General features: G+C 48.6%; 15 non-coding genes across 15 annotated transcripts in view; all 15 read right to left on the bottom strand.

The window, feature by feature from the left end:
* Positions 1-534: 534 nt before the first annotated feature.
* trnaf-gaa (transfer RNA phenylalanine (anticodon GAA)) lies at positions 535-607 on the bottom strand. Its single transcript has one exon. It is a non-coding gene; the product is annotated as a tRNA-Phe (tRNA).
* A 186-nt stretch (positions 608-793) lies between these two features.
* Positions 794-875, bottom strand: trnas-aga (transfer RNA serine (anticodon AGA)). The gene has a single exon. It is a non-coding gene; the product is annotated as a tRNA-Ser (tRNA).
* A 1,055-nt stretch (positions 876-1,930) lies between these two features.
* On the bottom strand, positions 1,931-2,003 carry trnaf-gaa (transfer RNA phenylalanine (anticodon GAA)). The gene has a single exon. It is a non-coding gene; the product is annotated as a tRNA-Phe (tRNA).
* A 134-nt stretch (positions 2,004-2,137) lies between these two features.
* On the bottom strand, positions 2,138-2,219 carry trnas-aga (transfer RNA serine (anticodon AGA)). Its single transcript has one exon. It is a non-coding gene; the product is annotated as a tRNA-Ser (tRNA).
* Positions 2,220-3,274: 1,055 nt separating this feature from the next.
* Positions 3,275-3,347, bottom strand: trnaf-gaa (transfer RNA phenylalanine (anticodon GAA)). The gene has a single exon. It is a non-coding gene; the product is annotated as a tRNA-Phe (tRNA).
* Positions 3,348-4,050: 703 nt separating this feature from the next.
* On the bottom strand, positions 4,051-4,123 carry trnaf-gaa (transfer RNA phenylalanine (anticodon GAA)). The gene has a single exon. It is a non-coding gene; the product is annotated as a tRNA-Phe (tRNA).
* A 186-nt stretch (positions 4,124-4,309) lies between these two features.
* trnas-aga (transfer RNA serine (anticodon AGA)) lies at positions 4,310-4,391 on the bottom strand. The gene has a single exon. It is a non-coding gene; the product is annotated as a tRNA-Ser (tRNA).
* A 1,055-nt stretch (positions 4,392-5,446) lies between these two features.
* Positions 5,447-5,519, bottom strand: trnaf-gaa (transfer RNA phenylalanine (anticodon GAA)). Its single transcript has one exon. It is a non-coding gene; the product is annotated as a tRNA-Phe (tRNA).
* A 703-nt stretch (positions 5,520-6,222) lies between these two features.
* Positions 6,223-6,295, bottom strand: trnaf-gaa (transfer RNA phenylalanine (anticodon GAA)). The gene has a single exon. It is a non-coding gene; the product is annotated as a tRNA-Phe (tRNA).
* A 186-nt stretch (positions 6,296-6,481) lies between these two features.
* On the bottom strand, positions 6,482-6,563 carry trnas-aga (transfer RNA serine (anticodon AGA)). The gene has a single exon. It is a non-coding gene; the product is annotated as a tRNA-Ser (tRNA).
* A 1,055-nt stretch (positions 6,564-7,618) lies between these two features.
* Positions 7,619-7,691, bottom strand: trnaf-gaa (transfer RNA phenylalanine (anticodon GAA)). The gene has a single exon. It is a non-coding gene; the product is annotated as a tRNA-Phe (tRNA).
* Positions 7,692-7,825: 134 nt separating this feature from the next.
* On the bottom strand, positions 7,826-7,907 carry trnas-aga (transfer RNA serine (anticodon AGA)). Its single transcript has one exon. It is a non-coding gene; the product is annotated as a tRNA-Ser (tRNA).
* Positions 7,908-8,962: 1,055 nt separating this feature from the next.
* trnaf-gaa (transfer RNA phenylalanine (anticodon GAA)) lies at positions 8,963-9,035 on the bottom strand. The gene has a single exon. It is a non-coding gene; the product is annotated as a tRNA-Phe (tRNA).
* Positions 9,036-9,738: 703 nt separating this feature from the next.
* Positions 9,739-9,811, bottom strand: trnaf-gaa (transfer RNA phenylalanine (anticodon GAA)). The gene has a single exon. It is a non-coding gene; the product is annotated as a tRNA-Phe (tRNA).
* Positions 9,812-9,997: 186 nt separating this feature from the next.
* Positions 9,998-10,000, bottom strand: part of trnas-aga (transfer RNA serine (anticodon AGA)) — an 82-nt gene continuing 79 nt past the window's right edge. The window contains exon 1 of the tRNA in view: positions 9,998-10,000. This exon is cut by the window's right edge and continues 79 nt beyond it. This is a non-coding gene — a tRNA (tRNA-Ser).

Genomic DNA, 10,000 nt, shown 5'->3' with positions numbered 1-10,000 from the left:
AATGGATTAGTTCATCGCCTTAACCACTCGGCCACAACAACTTGTCACAGAGCTGGTCTAGTGTTCCGTGACCAGGACGAAAACCACATTGGACCTCTTGTAGCAGAGGTTCGACCAACAGTTGTACCCTTCTCTCCAGCACCCTGGAATAGACTTTCCCAGGGAGGCTGAGGAGTGTGTTGCTTTGTCTGGCTTCTTTAGAGTGTCCTCCGTTGTCAGCAAACCTCACAAGGTCACAGTTTTTTCCTGATCAGGGCACCGTTTTAGGTTGTGTGGATGATTGGTCTCAAGCGCCAGATTAAGACTCTTTTCTCTCAGAAGGCACTGCTTGAAATCCCACAGCTGGCATTTTCCTGGTCATGTCCATGATCCTCGACTGGAATGATGTGGCAGCAAAGGACTGTCAGATTGTACAACACGGCTGAGCCCTTCATAAGAAGTCAGTGCTCAAGAGAGTCAGAGTTCATGTGAGAAGGTCCTTTCAGCAAAGGCCTTCTCAAACTATTTGCCAAGTCAGGACGTAAATAGGGACTGTGCTGAAACCCGGGATTGAACCAGGGACCTTTAGATCTTCAGTCTAACGCTCTCCCAACTGAGCTATTTCAGCTGCGAAGGTGGCGCACTGCTTTTTCCAGTGCAGGCAATTTCACCTAGATCTCTATTGTAACAGGCGTCCTTACACCATGACTGAAAAGGATTTCATGGATCCCCTGACATGTTTTTGGTCTGAGGATTTGCCATGGATCGCCACCGTCAGTGGAGTCTTGGCACCACAAGTGCCCCCAAAACTGTACGTTGTCGGCAGGATTTGAACCTGCGCGGGGAAACCCCAATGGATTTCTAGTCCATCGCCTTAACCACTCGGCCACAACAACTTGCAAAGAACTTCGCTTCTTCTTTACCGTTGTTTTTCAGTTGAAATGTCACAGACGTCCTGACACCACAAGTGCCCCCAAAACTGCACGTTGTCGGCAGAATTTGAACCGGTTAGTTTGAACATGTGTTAGCTTTATTTAGGAAGACCCATTGTGGCCCTTCGGGCTCACAACTACTTAGTGGGATTTCGGATGATCCATCGTGGTCACAGGCGTCCTGACACCATGACTGCCCCGAAAGACCAGTGGTTAAATTGCAAGGACAACTGCTTGCCAATTTAGTGATATTCAGGATGACCCACTGTGGTCCTTCCAGCTCACGACTTAGTGGGATTTAGGATGGTCCATCGTGGTCCTTCTGGCTGACCTATTTGCTCAGGTGTCTTGACACCACGAGTGCCCCCAAAACTGTGCGTTGTCGGCTGGATTTGATGTGCGGGGAAACCCCAATGGATTTCTAATCCATCGCCTTAACCACTCGGCCACAACAAATTGTCACAAACGTAGAACCTCACCGATTATGCCGTTGTATATCAGTCGAAATGCAATGGAAAATGTTTGCCAAAAGCAACCATGAGACTTGTCAACTCGTGAGTGGTATTGCAGCTCACGATTTTGGGGGATCTCACATGAATTCCCATGAATCCTCTGACACGATTTTGGTCTGATGACTTCCCATGGATCGCCACCATCAGTGATGTCTTGACACCAAGAGTGCCCCCAAAACTGTACGTTGTCGGCAAACCTCACAAGGTCACAGTTTTTTCCTGATCACGGCACCGTTTTAGGTTGTGTGGATGATTGGTCTCAAGCGCCAGTTTAAGACTCTTTTCTCTCAGAAGGCACTGCTTGAAATCCCACAGCTGGCATTTTCCTGGTCATGTCCATTATCTTCGACTGGAATGATGTGGCAGCAAAGGACTGTCAGATTGTACAACACGGCTGAGCCCTTCAAAAGAAGTCAATGCTCATGAGAGTCAGAGTTCATGTGAGAAGGTCCTTTCAGCAAAGGCCTTCTCAAACTATTTGCCAAGTCAGGACGTGAAGAGGGACTGTGCTGAAACCCGGGATTGAACCAGGGACCTTTAGATCTTCAGTCTAACGCTCTCCCAACTGAGCTATTTCAGCTGCGAAGGTGGGGCACTGCTTTTTCCAGTGCAGGCAATTTTCATGGATTCCCTGACATGTTTTTGGTCTGAGGATTTGCCGTGGATCGCCACCGTCAGTGAAGTCTTGACACCAAGAGTGCCCCCAAAACTTTACGTTGTCGGCAGGATTTGAACCTGCGCGGGGAAACCCCAATGGATTTCTAGTCCATCGCCTTAACCACTCGGCCACAACAACTTGCAAAGAACTTCGCTTCTTCTTTACCGTTGTTTTTCAGTTGAAATGTCACAGACGTCCTGACACCACAAGTGCCCCCAAAACTGCACGTTGTCGGCAGAATTTGAACCGGTTAGTTTGAACATGTGTTAGCTTTATTTAGGAAGACCCATTGTGGCCCTTTGGGCTCACAACTACTTAGTGGGATTTCGGATGATCCATCGTGGTCACAGGCGTCCTGACACCATGACTGCCCCGAAAGACCAGTGGTTAAATTGCAAGGACAACTGCTTGCCAATTTAGTGATATTCAGGATGACCCACTGTGGTCCTTCCAGCTCACGACTTACTGGGATTTAGGATGGTCCATCGTGGTCCTTCTGGCTGACCTATTTGCTCAGGTGTCTTGACACCACGAGTTCCCCCAAAACTGTGCGTTGTCGGCTGGATTTGATGTGCGGGGAAACCCCAATGGATTTCTAATCCATCGCCTTAACCACTCGGCCACAACAAATTGTCACAAACGTAGAACCTCACAGATTATGCCGTTGTATATCAGTCGAAATGCAATGGAAAATGTTTGCCAAAAGCAACCATGAGACTTGTCAACTCGTGAGTGGTATTGCAGCTCACGGTTTTGGGGGATCTCACATGAATTCCCATGAATCCTCTGACACGATTTTGGTCTGATGACTTCCCATGGATCGCCACCATCAGTGATGTCTTGACACCAAGAGTGCCCCCAAAACTGTACGTTGTCGGCAAACCTCACAAGGTCACAGTTTTTTCCTGATCAGGGCACCGTTTTAGGTTGTGTGGATGATTGGTCTCAAGCGCCAGATTAAGACTCTTTTCTCTCAGAAGGCACTGCTTGAAATCCCACAGCTGGCATTTTCCTGGTCATGTCCATTATCTTCGACTGGAATGATGTGGCAGCAAAGGACTGTCAGATTGTACAACACGGCTGAGCCCTTCAAAAGAAGTCAGTGCTCATGAGAGTCAGAGTTCATGTGAGAAGGTCCTTTCAGCAAAGGCCTTCTCAAACTATTTGCCAAGTCAGGACGTGAAGAGGGACTGTGCTGAAACCCGGGATTGAACCAGGGACCTTTAGATCTTCAGTCTAACGCTCTCCCAACTGAGCTATTTCAGCTGCGAAGGTGGCGCACTGCTTTTTCCAGTGCAGGCAATTTTCATGGATTCCCTGACATGTTTTTGGTCTGAGGATTTGCCGTGGATCGCCACCGTCAGTGAAGTCTTGACACCAAGAGTGCCCCCAAAACTGTACGTTGTCGGCAGGATTTGATGCACGGGGAAACCCCAATGGATTAGTTCATCGCCTTAACCACTCGGCCACAACAACTTGTCACAGAGCTGGTCTAGTGTTCCGTGACCAGGACGAAAACCACATTGGACCTCTTGTAGCAGAGGTTCGACCAACAGTTGTACCCTTCTCTCCAGCACCCTGGAATAGACTTTCCCAGGGAGGCTGAGGAGTGTGTTGCTTTGTCTGGCTTCTTTAGAGTGTCCTCCGTTGTCAGCAAACCTCACAAGGTCACAGTTTTTTCCTGATCAGGGCACCGTTTTAGGTTGTGTGGATGATTGGTCTCAAGCGCCAGATTAAGACTCTTTTCTCTCAGAAGGCACTGCTTGAAATCCCACAGCTGGCATTTTCCTGGTCATGTCCATGATCCTCGACTGGAATGATGTGGCAGCAAAGGACTGTCAGATTGTACAACACGGCTGAGCCCTTCATAAGAAGTCAGTGCTCAAGAGAGTCAGAGTTCATGTGAGAAGGTCCTTTCAGCAAAGGCCTTCTCAAACTATTTGCCAAGTCAGGACGTAAATAGGGACTGTGCTGAAACCCGGGATTGAACCAGGGACCTTTAGATCTTCAGTCTAACGCTCTCCCAACTGAGCTATTTCAGCTGCGAAGGTGGCGCACTGCTTTTTCCAGTGCAGGCAATTTCACCTAGATCTCTATTGTAACAGGCGTCCTTACACCATGACTGAAAAGGATTTCATGGATCCCCTGACATGTTTTTGGTCTGAGGATTTGCCATGGATCGCCACCGTCAGTGGAGTCTTGGCACCACAAGTGCCCCCAAAACTGTACGTTGTCGGCAGGATTTGAACCTGCGCGGGGAAACCCCAATGGATTTCTAGTCCATCGCCTTAACCACTCGGCCACAACAACTTGCAAAGAACTTCGCTTCTTCTTTACCGTTGTTTTTCAGTTGAAATGTCACAGACGTCCTGACACCACAAGTGCCCCCAAAACTGCACGTTGTCGGCAGAATTTGAACCGGTTAGTTTGAACATGTGTTAGCTTTATTTAGGAAGACCCATTGTGGCCCTTTGGGCTCACAACTACTTAGTGGGATTTCGGATGATCCATCGTGGTCACAGGCGTCCTGACACCATGACTGCCCCGAAAGACCAGTGGTTAAATTGCAAGGACAACTGCTTGCCAATTTAGTGATATTCAGGATGACCCACTGTGGTCCTTCCAGCTCACGACTTACTGGGATTTAGGATGGTCCATCGTGGTCCTTCTGGCTGACCTATTTGCTCAGGTGTCTTGACACCACGAGTTCCCCCAAAACTGTGCGTTGTCGGCTGGATTTGATGTGCGGGGAAACCCCAATGGATTTCTAATCCATCGCCTTAACCACTCGGCCACAACAAATTGTCACAAACGTAGAACCTCACAGATTATGCCGTTGTATATCAGTCGAAATGCAATGGAAAATGTTTGCCAAAAGCAACCATGAGACTTGTCAACTCGTGAGTGGTATTGCAGCTCACGGTTTTGGGGGATCTCACATGAATTCCCATGAATCCTCTGACACGATTTTGGTCTGATGACTTCCCATGGATCGCCACCATCAGTGATGTCTTGACACCAAGAGTGCCCCCAAAACTGTACGTTGTCGGCAAACCTCACAAGGTCACAGTTTTTTCCTGATCAGGGCACCGTTTTAGGTTGTGTGGATGATTGGTCTCAAGCGCCAGATTAAGACTCTTTTCTCTCAGAAGGCACTGCTTGAAATCCCACAGCTGGCATTTTCCTGGTCATGTCCATTATCTTCGACTGGAATGATGTGGCAGCAAAGGACTGTCAGATTGTACAACACGGCTGAGCCCTTCAAAAGAAGTCAGTGCTCATGAGAGTCAGAGTTCATGTGAGAAGGTCCTTTCAGCAAAGGCCTTCTCAAACTATTTGCCAAGTCAGGACGTGAAGAGGGACTGTGCTGAAACCCGGGATTGAACCAGGGACCTTTAGATCTTCAGTCTAACGCTCTCCCAACTGAGCTATTTCAGCTGCGAAGGTGGCGCACTGCTTTTTCCAGTGCAGGCAATTTTCATGGATTCCCTGACATGTTTTTGGTCTGAGGATTTGCCGTGGATCGCCACCGTCAGTGAAGTCTTGACACCAAGAGTGCCCCCAAAACTGTACGTTGTCGGCAGGATTTGATGCACGGGGAAACCCCAATGGATTAGTTCATCGCCTTAACCACTCGGCCACAACAACTTGTCACAGAGCTGGTCTAGTGTTCCGTGACCAGGACGAAAACCACATTGGACCTCTTGTAGCAGAGGTTCGACCAACAGTTGTACCCTTCTCTCCAGCACCCTGGAATAGACTTTCCCAGGGAGGCTGAGGAGTGTGTTGCTTTGTCTGGCTTCTTTAGAGTGTCCTCCGTTGTCAGCAAACCTCACAAGGTCACAGTTTTTTCCTGATCAGGGCACCGTTTTAGGTTGTGTGGATGATTGGTCTCAAGCGCCAGATTAAGACTCTTTTCTCTCAGAAGGCACTGCTTGAAATCCCACAGCTGGCATTTTCCTGGTCATGTCCATGATCCTCGACTGGAATGATGTGGCAGCAAAGGACTGTCAGATTGTACAACACGGCTGAGCCCTTCATAAGAAGTCAGTGCTCAAGAGAGTCAGAGTTCATGTGAGAAGGTCCTTTCAGCAAAGGCCTTCTCAAACTATTTGCCAAGTCAGGACGTAAATAGGGACTGTGCTGAAACCCGGGATTGAACCAGGGACCTTTAGATCTTCAGTCTAACGCTCTCCCAACTGAGCTATTTCAGCTGCGAAGGTGGCGCACTGCTTTTTCCAGTGCAGGCAATTTCACCTAGATCTCTATTGTAACAGGCGTCCTTACACCATGACTGAAAAGGATTTCATGGATCCCCTGACATGTTTTTGGTCTGAGGATTTGCCATGGATCGCCACCGTCAGTGGAGTCTTGGCACCACAAGTGCCCCCAAAACTGTACGTTGTCGGCAGGATTTGAACCTGCGCGGGGAAACCCCAATGGATTTCTAGTCCATCGCCTTAACCACTCGGCCACAACAACTTGCAAAGAACTTCGCTTCTTCTTTACCGTTGTTTTTCAGTTGAAATGTCACAGACGTCCTGACACCACAAGTGCCCCCAAAACTGCACGTTGTCGGCAGAATTTGAACCGGTTAGTTTGAACATGTGTTAGCTTTATTTAGGAAGACCCATTGTGGCCCTTCGGGCTCACAACTACTTAGTGGGATTTCGGATGATCCATCGTGGTCACAGGCGTCCTGACACCATGACTGCCCCGAAAGACCAGTGGTTAAATTGCAAGGACAACTGCTTGCCAATTTAGTGATATTCAGGATGACCCACTGTGGTCCTTCCAGCTCACGACTTAGTGGGATTTAGGATGGTCCATCGTGGTCCTTCTGGCTGACCTATTTGCTCAGGTGTCTTGACACCACGAGTGCCCCCAAAACTGTGCGTTGTCGGCTGGATTTGATGTGCGGGGAAACCCCAATGGATTTCTAATCCATCGCCTTAACCACTCGGCCACAACAAATTGTCACAAACGTAGAACCTCACCGATTATGCCGTTGTATATCAGTCGAAATGCAATGGAAAATGTTTGCCAAAAGCAACCATGAGACTTGTCAACTCGTGAGTGGTATTGCAGCTCACGATTTTGGGGGATCTCACATGAATTCCCATGAATCCTCTGACACGATTTTGGTCTGATGACTTCCCATGGATCGCCACCATCAGTGATGTCTTGACACCAAGAGTGCCCCCAAAACTGTACGTTGTCGGCAAACCTCACAAGGTCACAGTTTTTTCCTGATCACGGCACCGTTTTAGGTTGTGTGGATGATTGGTCTCAAGCGCCAGTTTAAGACTCTTTTCTCTCAGAAGGCACTGCTTGAAATCCCACAGCTGGCATTTTCCTGGTCATGTCCATTATCTTCGACTGGAATGATGTGGCAGCAAAGGACTGTCAGATTGTACAACACGGCTGAGCCCTTCAAAAGAAGTCAATGCTCATGAGAGTCAGAGTTCATGTGAGAAGGTCCTTTCAGCAAAGGCCTTCTCAAACTATTTGCCAAGTCAGGACGTGAAGAGGGACTGTGCTGAAACCCGGGATTGAACCAGGGACCTTTAGATCTTCAGTCTAACGCTCTCCCAACTGAGCTATTTCAGCTGCGAAGGTGGGGCACTGCTTTTTCCAGTGCAGGCAATTTTCATGGATTCCCTGACATGTTTTTGGTCTGAGGATTTGCCGTGGATCGCCACCGTCAGTGAAGTCTTGACACCAAGAGTGCCCCCAAAACTTTACGTTGTCGGCAGGATTTGAACCTGCGCGGGGAAACCCCAATGGATTTCTAGTCCATCGCCTTAACCACTCGGCCACAACAACTTGCAAAGAACTTCGCTTCTTCTTTACCGTTGTTTTTCAGTTGAAATGTCACAGACGTCCTGACACCACAAGTGCCCCCAAAACTGCACGTTGTCGGCAGAATTTGAACCGGTTAGTTTGAACATGTGTTAGCTTTATTTAGGAAGACCCATTGTGGCCCTTTGGGCTCACAACTACTTAGTGGGATTTCGGATGATCCATCGTGGTCACAGGCGTCCTGACACCATGACTGCCCCGAAAGACCAGTGGTTAAATTGCAAGGACAACTGCTTGCCAATTTAGTGATATTCAGGATGACCCACTGTGGTCCTTCCAGCTCACGACTTACTGGGATTTAGGATGGTCCATCGTGGTCCTTCTGGCTGACCTATTTGCTCAGGTGTCTTGACACCACGAGTTCCCCCAAAACTGTGCGTTGTCGGCTGGATTTGATGTGCGGGGAAACCCCAATGGATTTCTAATCCATCGCCTTAACCACTCGGCCACAACAAATTGTCACAAACGTAGAACCTCACAGATTATGCCGTTGTATATCAGTCGAAATGCAATGGAAAATGTTTGCCAAAAGCAACCATGAGACTTGTCAACTCGTGAGTGGTATTGCAGCTCACGGTTTTGGGGGATCTCACATGAATTCCCATGAATCCTCTGACACGATTTTGGTCTGATGACTTCCCATGGATCGCCACCATCAGTGATGTCTTGACACCAAGAGTGCCCCCAAAACTGTACGTTGTCGGCAAACCTCACAAGGTCACAGTTTTTTCCTGATCAGGGCACCGTTTTAGGTTGTGTGGATGATTGGTCTCAAGCGCCAGATTAAGACTCTTTTCTCTCAGAAGGCACTGCTTGAAATCCCACAGCTGGCATTTTCCTGGTCATGTCCATTATCTTCGACTGGAATGATGTGGCAGCAAAGGACTGTCAGATTGTACAACACGGCTGAGCCCTTCAAAAGAAGTCAGTGCTCATGAGAGTCAGAGTTCATGTGAGAAGGTCCTTTCAGCAAAGGCCTTCTCAAACTATTTGCCAAGTCAGGACGTGAAGAGGGACTGTGCTGAAACCCGGGATTGAACCAGGGACCTTTAGATCTTCAGTCTAACGCTCTCCCAACTGAGCTATTTCAGCTGCGAAGGTGGCGCACTGCTTTTTCCAGTGCAGGCAATTTTCATGGATTCCCTGACATGTTTTTGGTCTGAGGATTTGCCGTGGATCGCCACCGTCAGTGAAGTCTTGACACCAAGAGTGCCCCCAAAACTGTACGTTGTCGGCAGGATTTGATGCACGGGGAAACCCCAATGGATTAGTTCATCGCCTTAACCACTCGGCCACAACAACTTGTCACAGAGCTGGTCTAGTGTTCCGTGACCAGGACGAAAACCACATTGGACCTCTTGTAGCAGAGGTTCGACCAACAGTTGTACCCTTCTCTCCAGCACCCTGGAATAGACTTTCCCAGGGAGGCTGAGGAGTGTGTTGCTTTGTCTGGCTTCTTTAGAGTGTCCTCCGTTGTCAGCAAACCTCACAAGGTCACAGTTTTTTCCTGATCAGGGCACCGTTTTAGGTTGTGTGGATGATTGGTCTCAAGCGCCAGATTAAGACTCTTTTCTCTCAGAAGGCACTGCTTGAAATCCCACAGCTGGCATTTTCCTGGTCATGTCCATGATCCTCGACTGGAATGATGTGGCAGCAAAGGACTGTCAGATTGTACAACACGGCTGAGCCCTTCATAAGAAGTCAGTGCTCAAGAGAGTCAGAGTTCATGTGAGAAGGTCCTTTCAGCAAAGGCCTTCTCAAACTATTTGCCAAGTCAGGACGTAAATAGGGACTGTGCTGAAACCCGGGATTGAACCAGGGACCTTTAGATCTTCAGTCTAACGCTCTCCCAACTGAGCTATTTCAGCTGCGAAGGTGGCGCACTGCTTTTTCCAGTGCAGGCAATTTCACCTAGATCTCTATTGTAACAGGCGTCCTTACACCATGACTGAAAAGGATTTCATGGATCCCCTGACATGTTTTTGGTCTGAGGATTTGCCATGGATCGCCACCGTCAGTGGAGTCTTGGCACCACAAGTGCCCCCAAAACTGTACGT

The sequence above is a fragment of the Doryrhamphus excisus genome, chromosome 3 (genome assembly GCF_030265055.1).
Source record: "Doryrhamphus excisus isolate RoL2022-K1 chromosome 3, RoL_Dexc_1.0, whole genome shotgun sequence".
NCBI classification, from domain to species: domain Eukaryota; kingdom Metazoa; phylum Chordata; class Actinopteri; order Syngnathiformes; family Syngnathidae; genus Doryrhamphus; species Doryrhamphus excisus.
This window is presented reverse-complemented; position numbering and strand designations above follow the sequence as displayed.